Source organism: Hippocampus zosterae, chromosome 5 (genome assembly GCF_025434085.1).
Source record: "Hippocampus zosterae strain Florida chromosome 5, ASM2543408v3, whole genome shotgun sequence".
In the NCBI taxonomy this organism is placed as follows: Eukaryota; Metazoa; Chordata; class Actinopteri; order Syngnathiformes; family Syngnathidae; genus Hippocampus; species Hippocampus zosterae.
The window spans coordinates 22,199,756-22,209,024 of NC_067455.1; the positions used below are offsets into that span (position 1 = coordinate 22,199,756).

General features: G+C 38.6%; 1 long non-coding RNA gene across 3 annotated transcripts; it reads right to left on the reverse strand.

Annotated features, from left to right (window-relative positions):
- Nucleotides 1-374: 374 nt before the first annotated feature.
- On the reverse strand, nt 375-6,281 carry LOC127600399 (uncharacterized). Of its 3 annotated transcripts, none has more exons than XR_007962343.1 (9): nt 6,216-6,281; nt 5,324-5,395; nt 4,877-4,948; nt 3,521-3,598; nt 3,073-3,144; nt 2,626-2,697; nt 1,270-1,347; nt 822-893; nt 375-446 (listed from the first exon to the last, which is right to left on the reverse strand). It is a non-coding gene; the product is annotated as an uncharacterized LOC127600399 (long non-coding RNA). The 3 variants fall into 3 exon arrangements; XR_007962344.1 differs by lacking the exon at nt 5,324-5,395 and adding an exon at nt 5,771-5,842; XR_007962345.1 differs by lacking the exon at nt 6,216-6,281 and adding an exon at nt 5,771-6,043.
- Nucleotides 6,282-9,269: the final 2,988 nt, after the last annotated feature.

Below are 9,269 nucleotides of genomic sequence, written 5' to 3' on the forward strand. Positions count from 1 at the left end.
AACATAACAACATTACGGTGTCAAAAGTTTCAGCATTCTTCATTCTGACCAGTTAAGAAATGAATACATATTAATTATCATTGAACATTGCTCACGGGAGAGTTTGGGATGAATATACCACACTATAGAAAGTTAACACTGTTCAGTTCTGTGGAACAGCAATATGGGGACATTCGAACACAGGCTCTCCAGAGTTAGGTTAAGACAAAAGTCATGTCACCTGAAACACACTCAGGTTTTTCAGGTCTGAAGAAATATGAGGACATGACGACTGAAATCATGGAGAGCCTATGTTTCTGATTTAGAACTTCTCCTGTGTTTGTCAAAGAAAGCTGAAAACTCAAACCTAGTATATCATGATAAGAAATAGTAACCTGTTGTAAGGATGAAGTGGATCTCTCACTCCATTCATGGTCTCCAGAGGGTTCAGTCAGGTCACTCGGTGTCTGCAACATAACATTACGGTGTCAAAATATTCAGCATTCTTCATTCTGACCAGTTAAGAAATGAATAAATATTAATTATCATTGAACATTGCTCACATGAGAGTTTGGGAATAATGTACCACACTATAGAAAGTTAACACTGTTCTGCTCTGTGGAACAGCAATATGGGGACATTTAGACACAGCCTCTCCAGAGTTAGGTTAAGACAAAAGTCATGTCACCTGAAACACACTCAGGTTTTTCAGGTCTAAAGAAATATGAGGACATGACGACTGAAATCATGGAGAGTCCATGTTTCTGATTTATAACTTCTCCTGTGTTTGTCAAAGAAAGCTGAAAACTCAAACCTAGTATATCATGATAAGAAGTAGTAACCTGTTGTAAGGATGAAGTGGGTCTCTAACTCCATTCTTGGTTTCCAGAGGGTTCAGTCAGGTCACTTGGTGTCTGCAACATAACATTACGGTGTCAAAATATTCAGCATTTTTCATTTTGACCAGTTAAGAAATGAATAAATATTAATTATCATTGAACATTGCTCACGGGAGAGTTTGGGATGAATATACCACACTATAGAAAGTTAACACTGTTCAGTTCTGTGGTACAGCAATATGGGGACATTCGAACACAGGCTCTCCAGATGTTAGGTTAAGGCAAAAGTCATGTCACCTGAAACACACTCGGGTTTTTCAGGTCTAAAGAAATATGAGGACATGACGACTGAAATCATGGAGAGTCCATGTTTCTGATTTATAACTTCTCCTGTGTTTGTCAAAGAAAGCTGAAAACTCAAACCTAGTATATCATGATAAGAAGTAGTAACCTGTTGTAAGGATGAAGTGGATCTCTCACTCCATTCTTGGTTTCCAGAGGGTTCAGTCAGGTACCTGTCACTTGATGTCTGCAACATAACAACATTACGGTGTCAAAAGTTTCAGCATTCTTCATTCTGACCAGTTAAGAAATGAATACATATTAATTATCATTGAACATTGCTCACGGGAGAGTTTGGGATGAATATACCACACTATAGAAAGTTAACACTGTTCAGTTCTGTGGAACAGCAATATGGGGACATTCGAACACAGGCTCTCCAGAGTTGGGTTAAGACAAAAGTCATGTCACCTGAAACACACTCAGGTTTTTCAGGTCTCAAGAAATATGAGGACATGACGACTGAAATCATGGAGAGTCTATGTTTCTGACTTATAACTTCTCCTGTGTTTGTCAAAGAAAGCTGAAAACTCAAACCTAGTATATCATGATAAGAAGTAGTAACCTGTTGTAAGGATGAAGTGGATCTCTCACTCCATTCATGGTCTCCAGAGGGTTCAGTCAGGTCACTCGGTGTCTGCAACATAACATTACGGTGTCAAAATATTCAGCATTCTTCATTCTGACCAGTTAAGAAATGAATAAATATTAATTATCATTGAACATTGCTCACGGGAGAGTTTGGGATGAATATACCACACTATAGAAAGTTAACACTGTTCAGTTCTGTGGAACAGCAATATGGGGACATTCGAACACAGGCTCTCCAGAGTTAGGTTAAGACAAAAGTCATGTCACCTGAAACACACTCAGGATTTTCAGGTCTCAAGAAATATGAGGACATGACAACTGAAATCATGGAGAGTCCATGTTTCTGATTTATAACTTCTCCTGTGTTTGTCAAAGAAAGCTGAAAACTCAAACCTAGTATATCATGATAAGAAGTAGTAACCTGTTGTAAGGATGAAGTGGGTCTCTCACTCCATTCTTGGTTTCCAGAGGGTTCAGTCAGGTACCTGTCACTTGATGTCTGCAACATAACATTACGGTGTCAAAAGTTTCACCATTCTTCATTCTGACCAGTTAAGAAATGAATAAACATTATTTCTCATTGAACATTGCCCACAGGAGAGTTTGGGATGAATATACCACACTATAGAAAGTTAACACTGTTCAGTTCTGTGGAACAGCAATATGGGGACATTCGAACACAGGCTCTCCAGAGTTAGGTTAAGACAAAAGTCATGTCACCTGAAACACACTCAGGTTTTTCAGGTCTGAAGAAATATGAGGACATGACGACTGAAATCATGGAGAGTCTATGTTTCTGATTTAGAACTTCTCCTGTGTTTGTCAAAGAAAGCTGAAAACTCAAACCTAGTATATCATGATAAGAAATAGTAACCTGTTGTAAGGATGAAGTGGATCTCTCACTCCATTCATGGTCTCCAGAGGGTTCAGTCAGGTCACTCGGTGTCTGCAACATAACATTACGGTGTCAAAATATTCAGCATTCTTCATTCTGACCAGTTAAGAAATGAATAAATATTAATTATCATTGAACATTGCTCACATGAGAGTTTGGGAATAATGTACCACACTATAGAAAGTTAACACTGTTCTGCTCTGTGGAACAGCAATATGGGGACATTTAGACACAGCCTCTCCAGAGTTAGGTTAAGACAAAAGTCATGTCACCTGAAACACACTCAGGTTTTTCAGGTCTAAAGAAATATGAGGACATGACGACTGAAATCATGGAGAGTCCATGTTTCTGATTTATAACTTCTCCTGTGTTTGTCAAAGAAAGCTGAAAACTCAAACCTAGTATATCATGATAAGAAGTAGTAACCTGTTGTAAGGATGAAGTGGGTCTCTAACTCCATTCTTGGTTTCCAGAGGGTTCAGTCAGGTCACTTGGTGTCTGCAACATAACATTACGGTGTCAAAATATTCAGCATTTTTCATTTTGACCAGTTAAGAAATGAATAAATATTAATTATCATTGAACATTGCTCACGGGAGAGTTTGGGATGAATATACCACACTATAGAAAGTTAACACTGTTCAGTTCTGTGGTACAGCAATATGGGGACATTCGAACACAGGCTCTCCAGATGTTAGGTTAAGGCAAAAGTCATGTCACCTGAAACACACTCGGGTTTTTCAGGTCTAAAGAAATATGAGGACATGACGACTGAAATCATGGAGAGTCCATGTTTCTGATTTATAACTTCTCCTGTGTTTGTCAAAGAAAGCTGAAAACTCAAACCTAGTATATCATGATAAGAAGTAGTAACCTGTTGTAAGGATGAAGTGGATCTCTCACTCCATTCTTGGTTTCCAGAGGGTTCAGTCAGGTACCTGTCACTTGATGTCTGCAACATAACAACATTACGGTGTCAAAAGTTTCAGCATTCTTCATTCTGACCAGTTAAGAAATGAATACATATTAATTATCATTGAACATTGCTCACGGGAGAGTTTGGGATGAATATACCACACTATAGAAAGTTAACACTGTTCAGTTCTGTGGAACAGCAATATGGGGACATTCGAACACAGGCTCTCCAGAGTTGGGTTAAGACAAAAGTCATGTCACCTGAAACACACTCAGGTTTTTCAGGTCTCAAGAAATATGAGGACATGACGACTGAAATCATGGAGAGTCTATGTTTCTGACTTATAACTTCTCCTGTGTTTGTCAAAGAAAGCTGAAAACTCAAACCTAGTATATCATGATAAGAAGTAGTAACCTGTTGTAAGGATGAAGTGGATCTCTCACTCCATTCATGGTCTCCAGAGGGTTCAGTCAGGTCACTCGGTGTCTGCAACATAACATTACGGTGTCAAAATATTCAGCATTCTTCATTCTGACCAGTTAAGAAATGAATAAATATTAATTATCATTGAACATTGCTCACGGGAGAGTTTGGGATGAATATACCACACTATAGAAAGTTAACACTGTTCAGTTCTGTGGAACAGCAATATGGGGACATTCGAACACAGGCTCTCCAGAGTTAGGTTAAGACAAAAGTCATGTCACCTGAAACACACTCAGGATTTTCAGGTCTCAAGAAATATGAGGACATGACAACTGAAATCATGGAGAGTCCATGTTTCTGATTTATAACTTCTCCTGTGTTTGTCAAAGAAAGCTGAAAACTCAAACCTAGTATATCATGATAAGAAGTAGTAACCTGTTGTAAGGATGAAGTGGGTCTCTCACTCCATTCTTGGTTTCCAGAGGGTTCAGTCAGGTACCTGTCACTTGATGTCTGCAACATAACATTACGGTGTCAAAAGTTTCACCATTCTTCATTCTGACCAGTTAAGAAATGAATAAACATTATTTCTCATTGAACATTGCCCACAGGAGAGTTTGAGAATAATGTACCACACTATAGTAAGTTAACACTGTTCAGCTCTGAGTAACAGCAATATGGGGACATTCGAACACAGGCTCTCCAGAGTTAGGTTAAGACAAAAGTCATGACACCTGAAACACACTCAGGTTTTTCAGGTCTAAAGAAATATGAGGACATGACGACTGAAATCATGGAGAGTCCATGTTTCTGATTTATAACTTCTCCTGTGTTTGTCAAAGAAAGCTGAAAACTCAAACCTAGTATATCATGACAAGAAGTAGTAACCTGTTGTAAGGATGAAGTGTATCTATCATTCCATTCATGGTCTCCAGAGGGTTCAGTCAGGTCACTTGGTGTCTGCAACATAACATTACGGTGTCAAAATATTCAGCATTCTTCATTTTGACCAGTTAAGAAATGAATAAATATTAATTATCATTGAACATTGCTCACGGGAGAGTTTGGGATGAATATACCACACTATAGAAAGTTAACACTGTTCAGTTCTGTGGAACAGCAATATGGGGACATTCGAACACAGGCTCTCCAGAGTTAGGTTAAGACAAATGTCATGTCACCTGAAACACACTCAGGTTTTTCAGGTCTCAAGAAATATGAGGACATGACGACTGAAATCATGGAGAGTCTATGTTTCTGACTTATAACTTCTCCTGTGTTTGTCAAAGAAAGCTGAAAACTCAAACCTAGTATATCATGATAAGAAGTAGTAACCTGTTGTAAGAATGAAGTGGATATCTCACTCCATTCATGGTCTCCAGAGGGTTCAGTCAGGTCACTTGGTGTCTGCAACATAACATTACGGTGTCAAAATATTCAGCATTCTTCATTCTGACCAGTTAAGAAATGAATAAATATTAATTATCATTGAACATTGCTCACGGCAGAGTTTGGGATGAATATACCACACTATAGAAAGTTAACACTGTTCAGTTCTGTGGAACAGCAATATGGGGACATTCGAACGCAGGCTCTCCAGAGTTAGGTTAAGACAAAAGTCATGTCACCTGAAACACACTCAGGTTTTTCAGGTCTCAAGAAATATGGGGACATGACGACTGAAATCATGGAGAGTCTATGTTTCTGACTTATAACTTCTCCTGTGTTTGTCAAAGAAAGCTGAAAACTCAAACCTAGTATATCATGGTAAGAAGTAGTAACCTGTTGTAAGAATGAAGTGGATATCTCACTCCATTCATGGTCTCCAGAGGGTTCAGTCAGGTCACTTGGTGTCTGCAACATAACATTACGGTGTCAAAATATTCAGCATTCTTCATTCTGACCATTTAAGAAATGAATAAACATTAATTATCATTGAACATTGCTCACGGGAGAGTTTGGGATGAATATACCACACTATAGAAAGTTAACACTGTTCAGTTCTGTGGTACAGCAATATGGGGACATTCGAACGCAGGCTCACCAGATGTTAGGTTAAGGCAAAAGTCATGTCACCTGAAACAAACTCGGGTTTTTCAGGTCTAAAGAAATATGAGGACATGACGACTGAAATCATGGAGAGTCCATGTTTCTGATTTAGAACTTCTCCTGTGTTTGTCAAAGAAAGCTGAAAACTCAAACCTAGTATATCATAAGAAGTAGTAACCTGTTGTAAGGATGAAGTGGATCTCTCACTCCCTTCTTGGTCTCCAGAAGGTTCAGTCAAGATCCCGTCACATGGTGTCTGCAACATAACACCATTACGGTGCCATTACGGGACATTCGAACACAGGCTCTCCAGTGTTAAGTCCAGACAAAAGTCATTTCACCTGATCACACTCAGGTTTTTCAGCAACATTACAGTATCAGAAATATTCTAAAAAGTATTCTACAGTAACTGGGAAGTATGAGGGCATGACTGAAATCATGAAAATCAACATTATAGCAACCATAGAGTGTCAGAAATATGTCGTAGTTACATGACTTTTGAATAAATTAAACTTCATACACAGCACAAGCCGGCTCTTTATGGTAGTTACCACTGTACAGCTCTTATAGCTAACAATTTCAGGACAACAGACATGACTGAGTTCAAATAATAAAGACAACACCCGAAACATATTCTTTCAGACTAAAACAATGTAATGACTGAAAAATAATTCCGGTGACCATTCGTTGTTTTCAACTAAGTAGAGACTTTTGATGGGCAGTACAAATTGCTGATAAAAATTTGGATTTGTCAAACAGCTACCACAGCCTTCTTCAATCAGGTGAAATAAGCATTATGAAGGAAGTTTAAAGGCATCTAATTTTCCTCGACTATTACGGATGGTATGCGTTTTTATGAATTGTGATATTTGGTGAAGCACAATATTTTAACAGAAGCCGAATAATTTCTATTTCTATTTTTTCATTCCAATATATTCCTAGTTCTACATGGCAATACAATATTCTCAATAATTGAATGATAATGGCTGCTAAACATTTTCTTCAAAAGTACTTCAATTATTTTTGCTCCAATATGATCAATGGCATAAAAAATATGCTGTTTATTGTGACATTTTTGGGGTAAATACAATGTACGAATAAAATCTGTCACTGTGACAGGCTTTGGTTGCAGCTCTTGTCATGTGCTTGCGGTAGCCATAAGAATTAGATAGCAGGTAGATTGATAGCATACCTTTATAATCATTGATCCACTGGGCTTTCAAACAAGGCTTGTTGACTCCAGATAAAAGGAGCAGCCTCAGATTCAGGGCTCAGTCTGGTTCTTCTTTGTGACATTATCACCACCAGTAAACATCTACAATGGAAAGTGAGAAGAAGTCAGCCAGACAAGCAAGCACAATATTATGGCAGCACTTATTTTGGCTCAAAAAGTACTGAACCAAAGGAATATTATTTTCTTCCTCAAAAATACAAAAATTCATTTCATCAAACATTTGCTGGTCAGACTAATAGATTCGGGCAAACCATTTGTCAGGCAGATAACAATGTAAAATTAAAATAGAGTAACACAATATTGTCTTGACCAAATGTACCAACAAAGCTGAATTCTGCTATAATTTCATTGCAAACGTTTGTTTGTTTTTTTCATTGAAACGGTGTACAATTGAATCAGCACAAGAATAAACAGTGTAAATACACCGGGCTTAGCGTAAATGCTAGAAGTGCCTGGCCCACTTTCATTAGGCTACCTGTACTAACTAATTTAAATTAACTGCAATCGAATAAAACAAATACTGCACTGAAATAAACATATGGTACCAAAACCAAGTTCCACAGAATGTGTTGTTAAAGATTTAGAAAAGTTTTCCAGAACCTTGCCTGCAGGACATGTCCACATTACTTTTACTGGAAGCTTATTAGCATGCTAACGATCGAGCTAGCTAGCTAGCTAGCTGTCTTATTGAATGATATTACCTTTGGTGGGCACTGTTAAACACGGTTATATTGAACAACTTCTATGTTACGGTAAGATAAACGAAAAGGAATTGCTTACCCGATGGTCATCCACGCGTGGTCGTGTTTGAGAGTAGGATTGTCTGGCTGCTTCACATGTTGGATTTTGTGTGACTGCTAATTGATGTGACTTATCAGGACAAGGGCGGGGAAAATGTGTGAGTCAGTCCGAAAAAGATGACATTTGAGGTCCTGCACAATGACGTCACTGAAAGTGTGTTAAAAGTGTGTTAAGTACCGAAGTTGGCCACTAGTTTTCCAAATGAAAAGTGAGTCGAAAGTTAAACACACTTAAACACACAATTTCTGAAAATTGTGCTCTTTCAGGACATCACTTATTTTTGGTGTGGGAGTATCCTCGTGAGCTCTAGAGTAGTGTAGACTGCGTGGAAATATGAGGACGTGAAAAATGTCCTCATTTTTCCACAGGTCCTCATTGTGAAGGTGTGTTATCATAAAATTGTCCTGAGATGTCATGAATACAAACGCACACACACACACACACACACATACACGCACACACACATCCACCTCAGATCAGAAGTAGTGTGGAGTGCTGAGCCTGCATATGTAAATGCTGAGAGATTGTCAAGTGTCTGGGTGTGCATACATCAGGGTAATCAAGCCAGCGCTGATGGGGAGAGCTCGCTCCAGGAGCAGATCCGCAGTACTGGCAGTCACACAGCCGTCACTGAACTGCTGCCAATAATAGGTTTGAGAGGTGCTAGAGGAGGGAGTAGAAAGTCTGTGCCTGTGTATGTGTTTACTCGCACACAAACATGCCCATCTGCAAGATGCCATCTATTTTTAATGGCATGAGTGCATGCGTGTATGTTAATGTGACATCTCGATGATAGAAAAACTGATTGAAAGTGTGAAGGTGAAGCACAATTTCTGTTGGAGGTGCTTGAGTACAGACAAACTAGCTTGGATTTACCTTTGTTGACAAAGTGGCTTTGTCTCATGCAAAAAGATACTCTCAGTCACTTTTATATTGTCCTATCTACCATATCGCAGCCCTTGCACATAGTCGCACTTTCACAATGATTTCACGCCATTCAATGAGGGGTGTTTCTAAAAATGTATCTTCAGGATAAAATGAATATAACTTGTGTCCGCAATGAAAACAGGGCCCAGAATCTTTAATCAAGTTCTAGTAGTGTCTCATCAGTGTACACTTATATTGTACAGAGTGTCCTGTTACCACAGTGGTACCTTATTAACGTCAACATTTTGTAACTTTGAGACTTGTTTGTTA